The sequence below is a fragment of the Cryptomeria japonica genome, chromosome 11 (genome assembly GCF_030272615.1).
Source record: "Cryptomeria japonica chromosome 11, Sugi_1.0, whole genome shotgun sequence".
Classification (NCBI taxonomy): Eukaryota; Viridiplantae; Streptophyta; class Pinopsida; order Cupressales; family Cupressaceae; genus Cryptomeria; species Cryptomeria japonica.
This window is the reverse complement of record NC_081415.1, coordinates 17,378,651-17,402,180: the sequence shown is the minus strand read 5'-3', so window position 1 is coordinate 17,402,180 and position 23,530 is coordinate 17,378,651.

Genomic DNA, 23,530 nt, shown 5'->3' with positions numbered 1-23,530 from the left:
CTTCTGCCCATTTGGAAGATTTTTGGGAGGACTGTAAAGATGAGTTTGAAGTCCGGTTAAGAGACTATAGTAGATTGAGGATCCAACAGATTATTGATTGGAAGCTGGAGGTGAATGTTGAGGGGGTTATAGATCATGACGATGACATCCTTGATCCTGAATTTGATATAATCAAATCAAAGCCTTTAGATGAGATAAGTTGGTTTGAGTATGAAATGGATGACATCGATGTCAGGGCGATAACCGTGATTCAAATAACCGTACATTGGCTTTCTAGAATGAGACGATTGGATGCTCAGAGTTCAGAATCACAAATGATTAAGCAAGTTGTTTTTAGGGCTCCTGATGCTAACATTTTTGAAAATATTTGTCTTGCAGGAACAGAAACAAAAACCAAGAAATCTTCTCACCATAAGAAACCCACCTCTACAGCTAAAGAGGCTATCAGATCACTTGTTTCTGTTCGTGTGACTAGATGAAGGGCCAAAATTGGTAGGAGCAAACCGCAAGTTGCAGAACACTTTATTTATCTAGACCCGAGCGAAGAAGGTGCGAAGGATAAGTTGCCAGAAGTAAGAAATTTGTCAAAGATGGATCACCTCGAAGATGACATTGATCTGGATTTTGCTGAAAACCTTGACTCTTCTCTTGGTTTTAAGGATCAGACTTGGGACAAGTCTTTAATCCTAAAAGATTTTGTTGTTAGTTCTCCCCAATGGCTAGTGTCTTCTGTAAACAAAAGGAAAAATATTGTTCCCATCGCTTTGCCAATAGGCAATGTTGTGAATAAGTATGTAATGAAAACACCTTAGCTAAAAAGCGCAAAAGCAATGACAAGGTTGGAGATTGATGATAAAACAGGTAAATGGATGGCGGAGGTTGCGAAGCCAAAGGTTGATGGAGAAGAATCTGAGCTTTCTACTGATAGTTACCACATGGAGAAAGTAGAGCTTGGAGTTGTTGACAGGGATATAGATAACCATCACTTTGAAGTTTTTGCAAAATGCATGCTAACTCGATCGCAAAAGGATGAGAAGGATAAGAAGGAGCTAAAACAGATGATCAGAGTGTTGGCGGATTACATTGATGCAATCAGTGGTGTATCTTCTTCTCCTAAGCCGTTAGCTCAAGCTTCCCAATCATTTGATCCCACATCACTTGCTAGTCAGAAGTTATTGAGTCAGATCCAAAGGGGAAAGACCATCATAGTTGTTTTTGACGATTGGGTGAATGGAGTCATTAATGATGGATGCAAATTCATTTGAGAATCCAGAAAAGTGTTTGATGAAACCTCATTGTTAATAACGAACATTAAGTCACAGGTTAAAATGTGGGAAAGTGAAGAAACCAAATGGACGTCTGCCTCTTTACAGATTTATGAAATTCAAAAGTATGGGGTCGCTAAATTCCGGACTGAAAAACCACTTAAAACAGTGGATGAATCACTCCCGTTCACTGGCAAGCGCAATATTGATTGGAGGAATGCAACACTCGAGACGGGATGCGTAGAATTCATCAAGTGGGAGAAAGAATTAAAGGGGATATGTCAGAATTTAGCGACTGAATTGAGACAAATTCATACCACTTATGTCTGGGGCGATGGTCAAGTAGAAAAGAGCATGAATGCGGTTGTAAAACTTTTATATGATCCCGTGAATGAAGTTAAGAAGAATGCAACACTCACGAAAACTTATTTCACAAAGGTTGCTAGAGTTGAGGCTGTATTATACATTTATGCAAATTAGTTACCTAAGTACGTGGATGAAATAAAAAAGATCCTGCTAGAGGTAGAGGCGTGGAAACAGAGGATGGCATTCGTTAAAGTTCCCAGCGTTCCATCTTTACAAGAGTTCATTGTGGCATACAAGGAATGGAAGGGGGCACTGGATGTGAATGTCGAGGATGGCATAACTCAAGGATCCCCAATGCCTAGTTAGGATTTGTTTTCGTTTCCGAGGACGTGTCCTCTTTTATCTTGCTCAAGAGACTTTTCTGTTATTTTTACAGTTATGTTTTCAAACTGTTTCTATTGGTAATTGTTTACCATAGAAAAATTACTCCGTAAGGGTAAAAAAAACAATGGATGTTATTTAAGGGATGTTTTGAACGGAAGAAGGGTTCAGATTTTTGGAGAAATCCGGAAGGTTTTTGGGTTTACTACAGTTTTGTTGTATATTTCTTTCGGAAGGATAATCATGTGGAATTATTATTTGTCTTTGAATGAATGAAGAAAACAGATATTTACTGAAAGATTTGAATCTGTGTGTTCAATCTTGAGTATTTGCCTCTTTGCAGGTTAAATTATTATTGAATCATATCTGTTTATGTGAATGATTTATCTAAGAAAGGGCATTATCTAGCAATATTGATTTGCCAATTCGTTGTTTATGTGTAGTCAGAAATCTGTGAAACTATGTTTTTTCATGATTAACAAAAATATTTACAAATGTTATGTTCATTGCATGTTTATGGATGAATGTATCGCCTTAACTGCTTTCTGGTTAAAAGTGGGCACAAAGTTATATTGAGTAATTCATTGAATATGATATAAGGGAGTTGTACCTATTTTAAAATTTAGAGGGAAAAGAACAACTGTGTTTTCCCAAATTGTTAGTGCACAATTGTGACTTCGTAAGGGCCTGGAGTTTAATTGAATAAAAATCAAAGAAGCATAATATGTTAACTAACATAGTTCTATAGTTATTTTGTCAAAATTAATTATTTCCCTATTCTTCTAAAGTCATCTCAATCATTATTTCTTCTAAATCTCTATTAGTTAATTAACTTCAATTAACTAAGATGATCATGTGGTTCATACAAACCACCTTTTCTAATCCTATCATATAGCCTAATGAATCACCCTCTAATCATGCTTATCATTTTCCTTGATTTTATATTCCTCCACTCATTATTTCTCCTCATGTCACATCCTCCTAACTTTTCCACTTGCACTCTAATTCCTCATCAAGCCACTTAATTTGTCATTCTAGTCACTTGCACGTTCCTAATCACCTTGATTAAGAATGGGTCAACTCTTTGCCATAAATGGCTTTCCCATATCATCCTCAAACCTTAAATGCTGCCCACTTTGGTCCTTTCAAGGAAATTCAAATTCTTTGAATCTTCCCCATGCCTCCTCTTCCCAAAGAATTTTTAATTCCTTTATCTCTTTAGTCTTCCCACACAATCTTCTATTTAGAAATTTTTAATTCCTTTGTCCTTCAAAGAATTTTATATTCCTTTTCTCTTCCTAGTGTACTTGGGTAACTCTTCCCCATGTATTTATGGGGTGTGGAGACAATAAATGTATTTGTGGCATATCTCTTGGATCCCACACCTTGTCCTTTCAATCCTCTCCCACATTCTTTCAATCCTAGCCCTCCATTTAGAATCAATCTTGGCCTTCCATTTTGGCCTCCTCCAATCTATAAATTGGATCCTCCACCCTTCATAATCATATCCACTTCTATTGTATTGTCATGTTGCTCATTTGAGAATCAAAACCCTTTATCATACCATCATAATGCCAAAATATTGCCATAGCCCATCCATCCTTTATTACGATTAGCCAATTCATCATCCCATCTTGTTGTGCAGTGGAGAGCAATTTAAATATCATTAGTAAAGGAGCAAATCAAATCAAGTGGAGGAAGGGCGCATCTTCCATTTCATCATGCTAAATCGAAAGAAGATAAGAGAATTAAGGTATAATGGCTGTGTTGTATTAGTGTTTTATTTGGTTTATGCATTTGATCATTAACCTTGGATTTTCCCCTCTTTAGGAGGTACTTGCCTCCTTGAGTGACATACTTCCTCATTAAAACCTAAGAGCCATTTTCAAGATCTTCCAAAGCCTTTATTTTTGCCTTGTGAGCATTAGATTTCCTACCATTAGTGTTGGACCTCCCTACATCCATAGATAGAGTGAGTTTGCTTCTAAACTTTTTCATCCTCCTAATAGCAATGCTTCAATCATTTTCTTGCATTCACTTGGATCATCTTCTTCTTTGTTAGTTAGAAATATCACCACTTCAAGCTTTTGCTATCACCCATAACCATTGTGCTCCATCAATTTAGAGGCCTTAGGAACATTAGTGATGCCATTCAGAGCATCTTTGTTCTAAATAAAGCCCATTGTTTCCTTATGTGCCAAGTAATATGGTTGGGTTTGGGCCAAGGGATCCAAAATATTCTCCATTGTAGGTTTAGGGATCCCAAGTGAATTGATAAGGTTGTCAAGATCCTTTGAGCCATCATAAACATCCTTTGAGTTGTCATCACATTCATCACCCGTCTACTAACATTAGTGTGAAGAGGGGACATCTACTTGCCTCTTTCTTTGCTAAGGTCATCTACTTGCTTAACTTCCTTGTTTTGCTTTGTCTCCACAACATCCTCCCTTGCCCCCTTCCTCTTGTCCATGCTTGCATAGTTGTAGAATATTTCCATGTGCCTTAATTTTCAAAACCTGAAATAATTCACAAGTAATCAGGTTCATATTTTATCACCTGCATCCATATTCCCAGAACTAAAGAGATTCACAGAGACAACTTGATAGATCTGTTTATATCCATCTATAAAAAAATACACACTGTTTCCTAATTTCTCCCCATCCTTGAGGGCATCTCGCTACAGATGGAGACACCAATCGTGTCTCTAAATAACTTATATCTCCTCCGATTTGAGCTCTTAGGTAGCTTATGGAGCCTAATCTAGATGAGCAACTTGTTTATCTTCTCTTTCCTAGGGTCAAAACCTGGATACCACGACCCACATACAAACTCGTACTCCTAAAAAAGCCACAAGCCTCCTCACAGAATTGTGTCCCTTTCAAATTCTGTTTTGAAGGTCATTTGGACAAAGCTCATAGGCAGAGGGCATATAGTTGGAACAAAACCCATCTAGTGATTTTTGCACTATTTATTGATTTGGTGTAGGGAAGGCCATAGAACAACAAACTTAGCTATCACCACTGCTTTATTTAGACTCTTGACTTTAAACTTGAGCATATGATCAAGGATCGTAACTTCTAGGGCTTCCTTGAAAATGAATAGGTTGATGTTCCTAACCGCCATTCTGTCATAAACTTCTCTATCTGGGCTTTGGATCCCCACACTTTTAGTCTCATCATGCAGAGTTTCCTTTTCGCCAAGAACATCTTGGCTTGCCTTAGCATCATCGCTCCTTGAATGAGACTTTTGCATTCCCTCACATCCCTGCAACTCTCCACATTGCTCGCATCCTTGCTACTCTTTGCGTCCCCATTCTTCGTGTTGCTCATGCATTGTTCAAATGTTCAAGGTTAAGGTTATATGCTTAATAAAAATAAATATTTTGTCCACTTATAATTTCTATTTTCATCTCCCAAATCTAAATTAAAAAAAACAAAAAACTTCTTAACTAAATCCAAATGAAAATTCTTAAAATGTGAATTTTTTCGATTTGTAGTCAAGTTAATTAAAGTTGTCATTCTTATCCTATATAAATTTAGCATGCACATTTCAAAAGATGAAACAACATATCATTTATTTATTTTGAGGTTTACAATAAGATTGGTAAAATAGAGACTAGATTTAATTTATTTATTTTTTGTATATTTTAAATGATTTTAATAACAATAGATGATATTCATTAAATTCATTTGCCTCCTCTTTGTCCTTGGCATTTTTCTCCTTTCATGTGGTTTTTTGGTAATTGGGTTGGAGGGTTTTCAAGGTGGTTGTAGGGTGGAAGCCGAATGAGATATGGAGTCTCCAATTAGATTACTTGCGAAGAAGAGGCATATGTATTTCCTAGGAGAGATCAAGGAGAGGAGGATAAAGGAGGTGACCCAATATCACCACCTTGCCATCATTAGGGCAATTTTAAACATTTTGGGAGCAGAATTTTTGAAAACTGAACATAAATACTGGGTCAACATAGAAATTCTAGAAGTGTTCTTGGTATCATGTCTTCATGCTGGGTTGGCAAAAAACAGAACAAAGAAGCTCTGCAACAAGGTTTTCAAGAAGGAATTTTTGGGATACTTAGACGAAGTCTTGAGAAATATAGATGACAACCTCTCTATCCCTCTCCCTAAGCATTATTCAACCATTGTCATCAATGGCAAACCGCCTCCTTGACTACCCATTCTGGTCATTGAAGATGAAACGTGTTTCAAGGCGAGGTTGTTTGAAATCAAGGTGTATATAGACTTTCTGATGAAGATATTCAGGCTTAGAAAGAATGAAGGGGTTCATTGGATTAGGGAACATTTAGACTTTTTGGGTCTAGCAGACCAAGTAGTGATCGAATTGAAGCACGGGATGAAGAACTCAAAGGGATTATGGAGCAACAAGGACCTGATCCAATCGATGCAAAGGAGCTTATACCTGTGGACAACCTTGGAGCTCCAATCAAACTAGAAGGCTATCATGGACGTGCAAGACCATCATCTTCCAGTGCCTGGGTTTGAGGAGTTTCAGTTGATGTTAATTACATAGAATTAGACTGTTGACATGCTATTTCAAACTTTTCTAAAACTCTTATATTAGTTTATAGTTTTCTTATAATATTTTAGGACTCGATGGAGTTAGACTTAGCCTTTTTGATCTTATCTATTGCTTGGTTTGGCCTATGTCAACTTAGACATGAAACTTTCATTTTTGCTATGTTGTTAAAAATAATTTCCTTTATTAATATGAATTATCAGCCTAGGCACCTTGACGAGCAAACAAAAAAAAACATTTTAATTTTTATGATTTATAAAAATAATATTTACATAAATAAAAACTATTAAATAAATATTTTTTAATCTCCAATAAAATTGATAATCTAGAAACTAGATTTAATTTCTTTTATATTTTAATTTTTTTATTCATTGTTTACAAAAATAAATTTTAAATAAATTAAAAATATAAAATAAAATATCTCTGAAATTCACTATATTTAAAAATATTTATGTTAATTATTATTAATTATACTATTAATTATACAATAATAACGATTAATTTAAAATTACAATAGTTTAATTCCATTCCAATAAATATGTGATATGTTTCTTCGACATACAAATATCTCACACGAGTATTACTAGCCAGTAATGCACGTACGACAAGGTAGCATATTGTCTATCTAGTCACATTTGATTGTATTTATTAATTAATTAAAAATTATACTATAATATATTTTTTATTTTCAATTAATTAAGTAAACAAGGTCAAAGCTCTCCTGGGTGTAATTTTTCTTTGTTTCAAATTGACATGGATGAGTGGTCTACTTGTAATTGTGAAGGATAAACACATAATTGTGAAAATTATTAAAAATGTATACATCATAAAGTAGTTCCTGTTTATGGTGAAAATGGATAACAATAACAACAATATTGAAAGGCTAAATGAATTCAACCACTAAATCCTAGCCTAACAATGAACAAAGATCCACCATAACATATGAAGATTACCTAAGACAATGCAAATCAAATGAAATCACAAAGATTATACCATCACATGTCCAATAGGGTTTTGATCTCCATTCTTCCTATCTCCATTGATCTTGCTTGATATATATTTTGCTCTCAGATTTTAATATGCACAAGAGCTCAACAAAGAACGGAATGTGGTTGCAAGTAGGATCGTAGTGTAGTCAATTGATCTAGTAGTTAGGGTTTGACAATGAAGAAAGCATCTCCTTAAATAGAAGACACAATAAGAAATGGAGGGTTAAGATTGAAAGGTGTAAAAAGAGAGGTCGGCTAGGATTAGAGGGTAGGTATAAGAAATACCAAAATAATGAAAGAGGTAGGTAGTGTATGAATTAAGAGATGAATGACATGTGTCATGTGTAGAAAAAGATAATGAATTAATTAAATAAATAAAGATTTATTTAATTAATAGAAGAAGTAGGACAATTAAATAAATAAAATATTTATTTAATTTAGGAAAGGGATAATTTAAATAAATAAATGTATTTATTTAAATGAGAAATAAGGCTAGAAGAGGATAAATGAATTAATTAAATAAATAAAGATTTATTTAATTAATAGAAGAATTAGGCTTAGATAATTAAATAAATAAAATACTTATTTAATTAGACATGACAATTTTAGGTGTCTACATTTTGCCCCTCTTTGAGACAATGCGGCTTGTCGCGTTGTTTCAAAGAAGATAAGATGAACTGATACAGAGTTGCCCCAGAATGGGAATGATATGCCCCCTCGAGAGATTGGATGAAAATGTCTGAAAAGATTGCAGACAATCTCTCGATAAGAAAGAAAGGCTAGAATGGATTGACCGAATAAAGTGACAAAGTCACAGGATGAAGAATACTGACTCGGGAAATGAGGGCGAGGGCTAGGCTAGGCTATAAGATAGATCACGGGCTAAAGACATCCTCATTGTCATCCACACCCCTACGAGATCACAGTGCAGAGCGAGAAAAGAGCAGCAGTAGTCAGCAGCCATGGCCTTCGTTCATAGATTCGACCGCGTTCGCCGATTCCAGAGGCCAGCAGATGCAAGAGAGCCGGTAAGTACTAGAAAACCTCCTCATACTTTCACGCATTTCAAGTTTTGTCATTAATGCTCAATAGGTAGCAATAAATGCGCTAGGAATAGGGTAGTTAAAAAAATGCAAAAACGCGCAACCGCGTCTGTGTCAGTGCCAGGCGCGTCTGTGTCCAACAGGCGCGTCTATGTCGGGTCCAGGCGCGTCTATGCCTGGGACCGCATTTGTGAGTAATGCGAGCGCGTTTGCGAATTCCAGACGCGTTTGTGCGCTTTAGGGACGTCTGTGTTCCCTGGTCGCGTTTATGAAGGATTTAGGCACGTATGTGTTCAGAAAGCGCGTCTGTGTTGCAGAAGCGCGTTTGTGCAGTCTATAAGCGCGTTTATGAGTTTAAAGCGCGTTTGTGTGTCAAAAATGCATAGTTTAAGTCTTTTAGGTCAAATCGGCAGTTCTGTGATGAACATACGCTGTCGATTGAATAAGTTGTTGAGAGGATACACTCAAGCAGGTCCTCTAGGAAGACTAGGATAGATCAAGGCACTTTGTGATGAATAGGGAGCACCAAGATAGGCAGCACTTTGTGATGAACAGGGAGTGCGAATGTGAGTAACACTTTGTGATGAACAGGGAATGTCACACACGTAGTACTTTGTGATGAACAGGGAGTACTACTAGGATAGATAGCAACACTTTGTGATGAACAGTGAGTGTCACTAGGATAGGTAAGCGTATGCATTTAGGTAACAAGTAGCATTTTGTGATGAACAGTGAATGCCACGATAACTGACATGATTGACTGTTTGACTGCAGGAGTATCTGCCTATGCTGGAGTCACGGGAGAGATTCCCGTCGACACAGAGATTGCGACCAGAGTTGTCGATTCAGGACAGGATTGCGATTGAGGAGATGGGCCTCAGACATGTGCTATATGTGCCCGAGTTTCGGGCAAACATGGGTTTGCTGACTACGCTGGCGGAGAGATGGCACTCCGAGACTTGCACGTTTCACTTGCCTATGGGGGAGATGACAGTGACCCTCGAGGATGTGTATAGGATACTGCATATACCGATCGATGGAGAGCTGATTCCATATGATCGAGATGGAGACAGGGAGGCGCTTAGACGGGTATTTCAGGATCCCGGTTTGGAGATGAGAGCAGGGCACGTGGCATGGGATACCATGACCGCGACAGGTTTAGCGCTGCCAGCCGTTATTGGAGGAGCCATCAGTGGTTTCTTATGTCCTGACAGGGCTACCCGGGGATTGGCAGTGGGCTGGGGAGGAGCACTGGAGACACTGGTGACTGAGCACACCAGATATGCCTGGGGGCCATGTGTCCTGGCACATTTGTACTATGAGCTGCACCAGTTCGTCTATCACGGATCAGTGGGCTTGGGCTACGGAGTGACACTGTTACAGGTATGGGCTTATGAGCACCTTCCGATCACACGACCTATCCACTTCAGAGGCAGAGGGCAGGGACGGAGTTTTGTACACCTGTATGATATGATTACATCACAGCCTCGGATTGGTTGACTGGAGCACTGGAGGCATGTCATAGATGACATTGATATGGTTATCTGGAGGCCATACCTGGGGTGCGAGGAGTGGGAGGACAATGCCGTGGAGCTGCCCTATACGTTCAGGAGCAGGTATCTGATTGGGCGTACGCCCTACATACTGGAGCTGCCCGCCCTACATACTGGAGAGGCAGCTGGTTGACAGGGTTGGGAGACAGTTCGGCAGGATCCAGAGGATGCCGCGAGGTTCGGGCATGTATGCCCGTACAGTCAGGGATCAAGCTCAGTTCGGACCACTGTTATCATATGATCAGGTCGTGACACAGATGACAGAGATGCTGCCACTACCTTGGGATATGTGGCCAGAGGTGGAGGATGCAGGGATGGACGCAGAGTATGCTGCATATTGGGCAGAGCATCCATTTCCGAGGTTGACAGATCTGGGAGAGCTGTTGGAGGGAGAGGCTGGAGGGGATGATGATGATGATGGTGGAGGGGATGGAGGCAGGGGCCGACGGAGGCGGAGAGGAGTAGTGGGGGAGAGGCGAGTGGCACCTCGGAGGGAGGGAGGACAGGAGGGAGCAGCCCAGGTGGTGAGGGGTCGAGGTGGATTGCCCCTACATATACCAGCAGCACAGGGTCCTAGAGCACAGGGACCTAGACAGGTGCAGGGACAGGGACAGGTGCAGAGACAGGTGCAGGCTCCCAGGCAGGGTCAGAGATAGGTACAGGGGGAGGCACAGGTGCAGGCACCTGCAGAGGAGGAGCCACAGGCAGAGGCTGAGGGTGGAGATCCTGAGGAGGATGAGCTGCTAGAGCTGAGAGAGATCTGCCAGGGCCAGGCAGACGAGATTGCGGATTTGAAGCGGGAGAGGGATCGCCTCAGGATCAGGCTCAGGGACACAGAGCGAGAGAGAGACCAGGCCATCCAGCGATATACTGAGGCCGAGGCAGCTCTGAGGGCAGGGAGGCAGGCAGCAGAGGATATAAGGGCAGGCTACGCATATGTGCTGCGAGCCGGAGAGGAGATTGGGTATTGGAGGGACCTGTACTATGGTGTCGTGCCAGCGGATCAGCGGGCGAGGAGCTTCCATAGACCATCGCGTACAGCGACAGCTACGGGAGGGAGTCGTAGGAGGCAGGCATCTAGTGGTGGGGTCATGGGTCCTCCACCACCACCAGATAGGCAGGGTGATCCCGGAGCAGGTCCATCTACAGCTCAGCGTCCGTCGAGGCCAGGCGACTCCGAGGGAGGGAGTTCATCATAGCCATAGAGGGCTCCCTTTTGTATCAGTATATGTATCATTTTTGTATTGTAGACACCTGCGGGTGATTTTGTAGCCATATGATTCTTTTGACATCATTGTATCATGACACGTTTGATTATATATGAGAGATGATTCACCATTTTTGCGGCAGCTATATGCATGTGTACCTTATGTGATGAGATGTTCTTATGTGATACATGTTTTATGATATGGATGCTTATATGATGCAATGCAATATATTTTTGTTCTTTTATGTTGTATATGTGATGCATGATGCAAATGTGAATGTATGTAATGCAAATGAATATGATAATGCAAATGATTATTTACATAATGAAAATGTGAGATGTGCTAACATGTGTTGTATGCAGGATGTGATGCAATTGTGATATCTATATGCATGTATGAAATGCTTATATGTGGTGATGTAGGTGTAACTATATGAAGTGCAAATGTTTTTGGTGTGTCATTATACTCAGTCATGTGATAGCAGGCTATGCGGACTCGAGAAAGACAATGGAAGTCAATCAAGAAAGGGGGATGGAAGACAGAAGATATGAAAGTGAAAGAGCTTCTTGTGCGTTATCATCATTGAGCTTTATTATGGCAGAATAGGTTATGACAATCGAGGCATTTGTTTGGCCCAGAAAGTCATTGTACCTGTTTGCATGGAGATAAGACAGTCACAAACAAGGAATGCCCCAGTTCATACTAGACTCACAGTGTCCTCATATCCTTGGACAAGTCATAGCATTACTAAGAGACAATCCACAGACAGCAAATGCAAATAGGTGACGATACCCCATCCTCGCCTTTCTAGTCAAAGACATCCTGGAGATAGAATCTCTAGTCAAAGACATCCTGGAAAAGCTAAAAGACATGTCACCAAAAGATAAAATCAAAAGAAAACCAAAACTCGACACCAACATCTACTGTAGTCCTCAAGTTTAGTGTCTCTTGTCACTTGTATAAGTCTTATTCGATTGTGGTCACAATGTTCACTTTCACAAAAAGGATAGATAGCACTGAACCAAATGTTGTCTGAGTCTGTTGAAAGATTTGATTTTGTTGAAGCTCATTGTTGCTGCTGTGTCTCATTTGAAACTGACTGAATCCATGAAACTGATACTTTATTGTGGAGAAGATGGAACTTTATTGTGGACTGGCGATGCAGATGTTGCTTTATTGCGGATTGTGCGCGAATAGACTGAAGAAAGCTGGAAGAAACTATACTCCTCGAAACATGTGATGTTCTCAGTTCCACACCCATTACTAGACGTAGGATTTTGCCTTAGCCACAGATAAGATCGGATTTATTATGGATGGAAAGGGATGTGAAAAGGGAGATTTATTATGAATGGCTAACCAATCTTAGGTAGATCAATAACAAGCCATGATGGGACAAGGTAAGTTTATTATGGATGAATAGGTTGTGAGTGTGTGCGAAGTGAAATGATGAAAGTGAATCCTGAAGGAGGGAGGAGCAATGTCTCTACGCATAGCGCTGGTGACCCAGTTTTCACCATGGTACTTGCCCAGGGCGCCACCGAAGTGGTTTTCACCGTTGGACGAAATTATTTCTCTTTACTTTTTTCGATTTTTCAATTTTTTTTTGTGTCACAAGGCGCCTGTTTGCCAGGTTTTCACCAAGTAACGATTTTTTTGTTTTATAATTTTTTTTGTATTTTTGATTTTTTTTTTTTTTTTTGTATTTTTGAATTAGGATATTCCAGAAAATTATGTGTAGAACCTGCGAAGGTGCATGTTGTTGATAGGATCCTCCAAAGATTCCCCTTCTGTAGTTGAGAGCTGATATGCCCCAGATCCATATACCGCTGTGATGATGTAAGGACCAAGCCAATTTGGTTCGAACTTGCCCTTCTTCTCTCTGTCTTGCTGATTTTTGGGATTTTCTCTGAGAACTAAGTCGCCTACCTCAAATGTGCGAGGCTTGACTTTATGATTGTAGCTGCGACTCATTCGTTGTTGATAAGCCTTGAGATGATTAAAAGCAGTATGTCTTCGTTCCTCCAGCAGTTCTAGTTCTTGTAAGCGAGAGACCCTGTAATCTTCATCGTTGATTATGTTTCTCAAGGAGACCCGTAGAGAAGGCAACTCGACCTCAATAGACAATATGGCTTCAGCGCCGTAGACAAGTGAGTAGGGTGTAGCTCCTGTAGGTGTGCAGACACTTGTGCGGTAGGCCCAAAGTGCAGGATTAAGTTGGATATGCCAGGTACGGCCAGCGTCATCGACTATCTTTTTGAGGATTTTAAGAATTGTTTTGTTAGACGCCTCAGCTTGGCCATTACCTTGGGGGTAATATGGTGTGGAGAAACGATGAGAGATATGGAAGCGGTCACAGAGTTCACGAACATCCTGATTTTTGAAGGGACGCCCGTTATCAGTAATAATGGAAGTAGGAATCCCGTATTGGCAAATGATGTAGTTCAAAATGAAGGTAGCGATTTGTTTCCCTGTAACTTGTGTGAGAGGCACGACTTCAATCCATTTTGTGAAATACTCTGTGGCTGTGATAATGAATTTATGACCGTTGGAAGAAGGAGGGTGAATCTTGCCTGTGAGATCGAGTCCCCACTGACAAAAGGGCCAAGGAGATGCAAGTGGTTGTAGTTCCTGTGCTGGTGCATGTATGAGGTCTCCATGAATTTGACACTGCTTACACTTCTTGACAAACTGATATGCATCTTTTTCCATAGTAGGCCAGTAGTATCCAGTCCTGATAAGTTTCTTGGCCAAGGTAGGACCACTAGTATGCGGGCCACATATCCCTTCATGCACTTCTCGTAACGCAATCTGAGCTTCGTCACTCTCTAAACATCTAAGAAGGGTGCCATCTAGACCTCATCGGTATAGGATATCAGCTAAAATGACGTATCGAGAGGATTGGCGAATGAAAGTGCGGCGTTGATTGTTCGATAGATCGGGAGGTAAGATATTGTCACGAAGGTATGTGAATATGGAACCATATAACTGGGATTCAGGACCAACAACACATATCATTTCTGTAGGAGTGATCTCATATGAGGGAACCAACAGGTTGTCTACCAGGAACTCATAGCAGGTCTCATTTTGTGGTAGATCAATGAGCGAAGCAATTGTAGCCATGACATCTGCGGCACGATTCTATTCTCTTGGTATCTGCTCAAAATCTATCTTTGTGAAGTGTTGTTTCAAATCATCTACCAGTTGTTTGTAGGGCATTAGTTTTTCATCTTTTGTTTGGTAATCATCAGTTGCTTGCCGTATGACCAGTTGAGAATCCCCAAAAACACGAAGCTCTTGGATCTTCCACTGAACTGCAATTCTTAATCCAGTTGTTAATGCCTCATATTCCGCTATATTGTTGGTGCAAGGAAATGATAAGCGGTATGATTTTGGTATAGAATCGCCTTGAGGAGTTATAAAGAGTATACCCGCTCCTGCCCCATGCTGTGTGTAAGAGCCGTCAAAGTATAATTGCCATGGCTTTGCAGGTGATATTGTTAGAATGGACTCATCTGGAAATTCTGACTGTAGAGGAACATCATCTATCATGGGAGCATCTGCCAATTGATCTGCAATTGCTTGTCCTTTGATTGCTTTCCTGTCCACGTACTCGATGTCAAATTCACTCAAAATCATTACCCACTTGGCCAGCCGCCCAGTAAGTGTAGCTTTGTTGAGAAGATATTTTAGTGGATCGATTCTGGCAATCAACTTAGTCTTGTGAGTGAGCATATAATGTCGTAACTTCTGTGAAGCAAAGACCACAACGAGACATGCACGCTTGATTGGTGTGTAGTTTAGCTCATATCCCACCAATGTGCGACTGATATAGTATACTGCTTTTTCCTTGCCGTCAGGTATTTGTTGTGCTAGGAGTGCCCCCGGTGCCGTTGGAGTAGCTGATATGTAGAGTAACAAAGGTTGATTTGGAATTGGTGGCATCAAGACTGGTGGGTTCAAAAGATAATCTTTGAGCGCCTGAAAAGCCTGTTGACAGTTCTCATCCCATTTGAACTTGATATTTTTATGTAGCAGGTGCTGGAAAGGGTTACACTTATCCGCAAGTTGTGCTATGAATCTTCGTATGGATTGGAGTCTCCCTTGTAAAGACCGAAGTTGACTGATATTCTTTGGTGGCGGCATGTCTAAGATAGCCTTGACCTTTGCTGGATCGGCTTCGATTCCTCTTTTAGACACAATGAATCCTAGGAGCTTCCCGGAGGTTACTCCAAAGACACATTTCTTTGGATTTAGTCTTACCTTGTATTTTTGCAGCCGATCAAAGACAACTGAAAGTATGTCCAAGTGGGTGTCTCTGTCTATTGATTTTCCCAAAAGATCGTCCACATAATCTTCCACGGTTATGTGCATGAGATCATGAAAGATAGTATTCATCGCTCTTTGATACGTGGCGCCTGTATTTTTTCAGCCCAAAGGGCATGACGTTCCAACAGAAGGTTCCCCATGGAGAAGTGAATGATGTTTTATGTTGATCTTCAGGTGCAATCCTGATTTGATTATATCCAGAAAATCCGTCCATTAAGGATAACATTTCATGACCAGCTGTGAGATCAACGATCAAGTCTATGTTTGGTAATGGGAAATCGTCCTTTGGACAAGCTTTGTTGATATCTCTGAAGTCTGTACATATTCGGATACTGCGATCTGGTTTGCTAACAGGTACTAGATTGGAGATCCATTCGGGATAATCAATTGGGCGTATGAATCCGACATCCAGTAATTTCTCCAGTTCTACCTTGACTAGTAATGCCACTTGCGGGTGCATTTTCCTCAATTTCTGTTTTACTGGTTTTGCCCCCGGTTTGACTGTCAAATGATGCATAACCAAATCCGGATCCAGTCTAGGCATATCAGCGTATGACCATGCAAAGTTGACTTGTCGTTCCTTGAAGAAGCTTATGAATCTTGCTCTCTCAAACTCTGTCAATGATTGCGCCAAGAATATGTTGTGTGGAACCTCTTTTGTACCAATGTTTGTCTTTATAGTCTCCTCTACCAACATGGATGATTTTTCCTCATATGATGTTGGGAGAATGTCGAGCCTTCCATCTTCGGGTGCCTCAGAGAGGTTTTCGCCCTCAGATACGTCCTTTCTTTTTACTTTTTTGGGGTCAGACAGCGCCACAGTGTGGTTTTCGCCATAAGACCCTTGTTTTGTTTTTATTTTCACATTTTTGCGACTAGAAGGCCCGACACCCTCACCAAAGTATGCCACATTGTTGAGTTCTATGGCATATCCTGCTTTATGGTCTCCAGGGGGAAGATCATCTCGAATGCCAAGATAGTCGACAATAGCTTCGTCATTTTGAAATGTATCAAATTGTGCTGGTCCTTCATGATCCCAGTCAATGAGTTGGGGATGAACAAGGGGAAGGTCTTTAGTGCTTTCAGGGTTTGCAGGACTAATAGTGAAGATGTGGTTATACTCGGGTATGTCAAGGCAATCGTCGAGGTCATCAATGGCACTCTCCTCATCAGTTTCGATCGTGAGCGAATCCAAATTGTCATCACTAGTATCACCTTCTGGGACAGGTGTCCTCATCCTATGCGATTTCAACCTAGGACCTTGAAACGAAGACTGTGCGGTATCCTTATGGGTTGGTTCTTGACCAACTCTGAACTTTTTGTAAAATTCCTCTTCCTCTGTGGGTTCATCTGGCTCTCTGAATGTCTCGGTGAGCTCATAGTCACTGGAGGATTTGTCTGAACCCCATTCCCACTCATTAGAATCTGTGGAAGGATAATCCTCTTGTTGAACTTCGGCAACTTTGATTCGCCATACCTCTTTTGTTCTTTTATTGTGAATCTTGGAATTCAAAAAACCGAGTCCCTTGGAGCGTTCCCTTCTTGCAGTTAGCTCATGTTGTAAGGGCTCCATGACACCTTTTTTGCGTAACCCGAGAGGGATTTTTCCATCATACCCGAATCTTTGTAACATTTTGAAACCTTTGCCATAGTTCTCACAGGGTATAATAATCTGATCACGTGTGTCCTCTTCAATGTCTTTATAGAGCATTTTATATAAATTTTCCTCTTCTAGTTCACCCCACCTTTGAAAGATGGTAGGATCCCATTTGAGTATCATGATGGAGATTTGCTTGTTAGGATGTGGCCTCCCATATTCTTTTGGAGAGCTCAGGACTTGTCATAAAAACATTGTCTGATTCAAAGTGTATTCTCCCATGCCTTTGTCTTGAAATTTGCCTCTAAGTTCACCTTGTTTGGATGTCGAGGGTTTTAATGACTCAGGATCAATGTATGCCGAAGAAGGAGTAGCCTCACGATTACTGGGAATGATAGTTTCAGTATGTGACCTCAAGTTATTGCAATATATGAATGGATTTGGATCACCATTGACTGTTACCTCGACTCCATTATGAGGAAACTTAATGCATTGATGGTATGTTGATGGGACTGCCCTCATTTCATGAATCCACGGACGTCCTAGCAATATGTTATACGTGAGATCTAGATCTAGGACTTGACAAACCACATCCTTTGTGACTGGCCCGATTCTTAGTGGTAAGGTAACTGTGCCCTTGGATGAACGCTCTTCATCATCATAAGCCTTGATGGTGATTTGGTTTGTAGAATTCACAGCCTTGTCAGAATATCCCAATTGTCTTATGGTACTCAAGGTACAAATATTTAGACCTGCTCCTCCATCTATCAGGACTCGCTTGATTCTATGTTTGTGTATGAAGGCTTCAACGTGTAAAGGTGCATTATGAGGCTGACTTATGGAGGCGTCATCGGCTTCTGTGAATGTAAGGGAGTGTGGAATGGAAAGGTATCCCACCATGGCTTGAAACTGGTCCACGTTCAGATCAGTAGGAACAACAATGTCTCTCAAGATTTTGTCAAGGATGGCTTTATGTGCAGGGGATATACGTAAGAGCTCAAGAATGGAGATGAGCGCGGGCATCTTCCCTAATTGTTCTACAAGGTCGTACTCAGGCTTGGTAGATGAAGGATTGGTATTCTTAGTGGAGGTACCTGGCAATGTAATCTTACCTCGACGAGTTGTAACATGACATTCAGAAGTAGACTCGGAGGAAGATCCCACACCCTTTAGGACAATCTTGGGTCTCTGAGAAGGATTCTCAGGATTTTTGTTCTTGATAGTAATAGTAGAAATATGATTGTCCATCGAGATGTGATTGATAGTAGAATCATAATTGTAAGGTGCTCTAGTGTAATTGGCTTGATCATCTGTGACTTTGCCTTTTCCTTTGTCGTGTTTTGGGAACGGTTCCTTAAACATCTCATGCTCTTGATTAGATGAATGTCCCTCAATCTCAATGTCGCCTCTATCAATGAGATCTTGCACAATGTTTTTCAATCGATGGCAATTACCTATCTTGTGACCCTTACTCTTATGAAATTCGCAATACTCATCATCATTCCACCAATTTGGTTTGACCTTTGGTTCATATGGAGGAAAATCTGGGACTGTGATCACTTTGTTTGCCACAAGATTTTTGAATACTGATTCAAGTGGTTCTCCCAATGGAGTGTACTTCCTTCGTGGTTTAGAAGTTGTTTGAGTGTTCACCTGATTGTTGGTAGAACTTGATCCAGAAAAGACGAACTTGGGTCTCACTGTGTTGGCATCAACAACACCATCATTAACTGTGTTCTTGTTCTTGTTCCAAAATTTTGGTTTGTCCTTTCCTTTAAAGTCCTCTTTGTTTTCTTTGAATAGCTTGATAACTCCTTGTTCAATTAAGACTCTTTCTGTTGCTAGGCCCTTTTCAATAACATCTTTGAATGTAGACAAACAAGCTTTCCTGAGATCATAGCCAATAGCCTTGTTAACATTTTGAGTGAACATTTCTACCATTTGTTTCTGTGGGATTTCGCAAGAGCATCTGCTAGCTAGGTTTCTCCATCTTTGTAAAAATGTTGCGAAAGATTCTCCTTCCTTTTGTTTCGTATTGCATAAGGTAGTAACTGAGACATCTGTTTCAATGTTGTAAGAGAAATGCTGAATGAATGCCTCTACTAAATCGCCCCATGACTTAATACCAGGTGGTAGTTGAGAGAACCATTCCATAGCTTGATCGCCTAAGCTCTGCGGAAACAACCTCATCAAGTATGTTTCTTCTGCCGCTACCTCAATGCAAGCTGTGAAGAATTGTCTTATATGTGCCTTGGGGTCTCCTCTCCCTCTATATTTGTCAAATTTTGGCGTCACAAAGTGTGTAGGAAATGGGGGCATTGGAATGCTCTTATCGAAGGGATAAGGACATATATCTCTCATAGTGTATGTAGGTTTTGATGTACTCATGTCCTCCATTTTCTTTTGTAGATCTCTTATTTGTTGCTCCAAATTGTTCTTGGGAGGAGATTGATTTCTTGTAGCATACCCCATGTTTGAAATGCCCATTTGAGGAGGAGCTTGTTGCATGTATGGATGATACTGGTCGTAGACATGTCCATATGGAGGTCTATATTGTTGCGACATGTATGGAGCACTTGGCATAACTTCATGTTGAGGGACCCCATATCTGTTTTGTGTGTATAAACCATATTCAATAGGCCTTTCATTTTCCATTGTGATGCCCCCAATTTTGACATGAGGTCTCTTTGTGTCAAAATTTTGAGGATGTCCTTGAGTATCCACTTGTTTTGATTGATCCATACCTTGAGCATGTGTTTGAGCATAAGGCCTCCATGATGGTCTTTGAGTGTAAGTATCATATGTTTGAGCTTGTGTATGTGGGATTGCTGGCTTTTGAAGCAAAACTGATGGTGACTCAAGCATCACATTCGGTCCTCTATTTCCTCCACTATTTGGTCTCCTTTGATCCATGTTGAGTTGAGTTTGCTGTGAGGGTCGACTTTCCATAAGTTGAGATAAGTCAAAATCATGCCGTATTTTAGCTCCACTATGTGCCATCATGTTTAAAAAGTACTGTCGATCTCTCCTCATTATCTCTTCAACCAATCTATTGAATTGAGGATTCATTATGGATTCTTCTATGTCTGCTGATAGTATTGAAGAGTTGTCAACATTGTCATTGTGTGTAGCATTGTTGTTTATAGTTTTTGCGCTTTCCACATTTGGATTGTGTCTATAAACATTCATGTCTGGTAATGTAGTGTGCTCAGGATTGTAGAATAGATCATTGTCATACTCATAAGAACTCATGTTTACGGATTCTTGAGCTTCTTTAGCTATTCTCCTAGATTTTTGAAGGCGGGTTTCAACCATGAACTAGGTGTTAGACCAATATGTGAGAGACTAGATGAAAAATGAAAAGAGTATGGAAGACCAAGAGTTGTATGGAGTTTAAATGAATCTTGAGGTGTACTTGCAATGTCCAAAGTGTAAGACCAAGTATGTAAGTAGTAGAGTAGGTGTGACTTCCAAAGAGAGGATAGTTTCTCTTGATGAGGTAAGCTGACCTTGACTCTAAGTAAGACCAAATGAGACCCAAAGGTAAGAAACCTTGATGAGGGACCACTTAGCAAAGTGTTGTTGTATGTAGTGTGTTGACAAAGTATGATGAGGACAAGCAAGTGACCTTTTTGACTCAAGTTTAGACAATTTTGAATGTAAAATGAGATGTGAAGCAATGATGGACTATGTGAGACCCAAGGACAGGTTGAATGCTAGATGAAACCTGAAGAAACAACCTAGGAAGCTCAAGTATGCCGAAACTGATTTTCTTTTGTTTGCTGGACTGTTAAAGTTTTCAATTCCTGACATGGACGCCTTTGTATACTTCACAGACGCGATTCCCAGACACAGACGCCTCTCTATTTGACACAGACGCTGTTGAAAACATAGACGCTATTCTGCCCTTCACAGACGCGCTTATATGACGCAGACGCGGTTAAAACAGACACAGATGCGTTTCTGTAAACTTAGTGCAATTTTTCCGATCTGTGAAATTGTTTTGTTGTGACCAAATCCGACTGTTTGACTGTTTTTCGTGACAAGAGGACACAATGTTGATGACTCAATGTTTGCAAACTGTCTATACTCCAAAAGTGTGTTGTTTGATGTAAAAAGTTTTGCATACACTTGAAGACACAAAAGACACAATGTTTTGTTGTTTTGTCTTGAATGTTTGAGTGTTTAGCATAAGACAAGCACAAATCTTAGGGCTGGCCAAGACAATAGTTGTTGATCCCACATAGGGTTTTACCTCCGAGGCTACGCTATTCAGAGCGGATACTTAGATGCTTGACCTCACTGGTTCCACCCTCGGCACTCACTTCTCGGGTCAGCCAAGCATCAGTCCCCATGAAAACTCCCCATGGCGAACTTTGTATCTCTACTAAGAACCGTATGTGTGTGGGCTGCTACCAGAGGTCCGACCTCTTGCCTCAACAACTAGAAGGATTTGGGCTTCTAAAACAAAAAGGTGCTAGTAAGGGCATTTGCTCGTGTGGCCATACATGCGGCACTTTCAGCTCTGTAAATACAGAAGGCTCCCAGCCGGTAGGGGTTACGCCCTACAAATGATCAAATAAATTTGATCAAACGGGTTTATGGGGAGACATAGTGTCGGTATGAACTAATCAGCACACGTTATCCATAGTTTTCACCATGAATACATTTGATTATAGTGGTTTGGAAGAGGTGGGTTTTCCTCGCTACCACTTGGGTCGTTCTCTTCTCACTAGTAGTCCTAATGACCACACGGGAAGACAGACCCTCTAAAGATTAAACAAAAAGAGCCTATTGCTCAAGACACAAAAGACAATGATTCAATTTTAGTGCACCAATGGAAGTGTTTGCTAAGCTATGAAAACAAGGCACACAACAAAATTACAAAACCCTAGCCAAGGCCCTGCAACAAAATTGTTAGTAGTTTGGGTTGTTTCAAATGATAACCCCTTCCTGCAAGCACACAAGTTAGGTAAATTTTAGAAAACCCAAAAGACTTTGTGAAAAGGGGCCTTCAACAAAACGTTTTTGCCTCCAAAGCAAGCTGCACAAACCAGGTTAGCTAGATTTGCAAGGGTTAGCCGAAAATAAACCAGATCTGAAACTCTAAGCACAAAATCCGAAAACCCGAATCAAAGAAAATTGACAAATTCGCAAAACAGAAAACACAGACGCAGTTATACCAGACACAGACGCGTCTGTATGACACAAACGCGGTTACGTAATGCACAGACGCGCTTGGATACCGCAGACGCTATTCCCGAACACAGACGTGATAAGATCAATCACAGATGCGGTTTTAATTCACAGACGCGGTTCCAGAAACCTGCAAAAAAAAAAATCTGGCAACAACACAGACGCGATTCAAGATATTGCAGACGCTTCTGAAACACAAAAACGCGATCCGAATGCTCGCAGACGCGGAAAAACCTAAAATGTCGTCGAAAATTGTCCGATCTGCAACTTCAAAAATGCGAAATCTGCAACAAAATGTTAAATGCAAAGGGACAAGCGTCCCACCGGGCGTGCCAAAATGTTTATGGTGAAAATGGATAACAATAATAACAATATTGAAAGGCTAAATGAATTCAACCACTAAATCCTAGCCTAACAATGAACAAAGATCCACCATAACATATGAAGATTACCTAAGACAATGCAAATCAAATGAAATCACAAAGATTATACCATCACATGTCCAATAGGGTTTTGATCTCCATTCTTCCTATCTCCATTGATCTTGCTTGATATATATTTTGCTCTCAGATTTTAATATGCACAAGAGCTCAACAAAGAACAGAATGTGGTTGCAAGTAGGATCGTAGTGTAGTCAATTGATCCAGTAGTTAGGGTTTGACAATGAAGAAAGCATCTCCTTAAATAGAAGACACAATAAGAAATGGAGGGTTAAGATTGAGAGGTGTAAAAAGAGAGGTCGGCTAGGATTAGAGGGTAGGTATAAGAAATACCAAAATAATGAAAGAGGTAGGTAGTGTATGAATTAAGAGATGAATGACATGTGTCATGTGTAGAAAAAGATAATGAATTAATTAAATAAATAAAGATTTATTTAATTAATAGAAGAAGTAGGACAATTAAATAAATAAAATATTTATTTAATTTAGGAAAGGGATAATTTAAATAAATAAATGTATTTATTTAAATGAGAAATAAGGCTAGAAGAGGATAAATGAATTAATTAAATAAATAAAGATTTATTTAATTAATAGAAGAATTAGGCTTAGATAATTAAATAAATAAAATATTTATTTAATTAGACATGACAATTTTAGGTGTCTACAGTTCCTTATTATGATTTAGACACC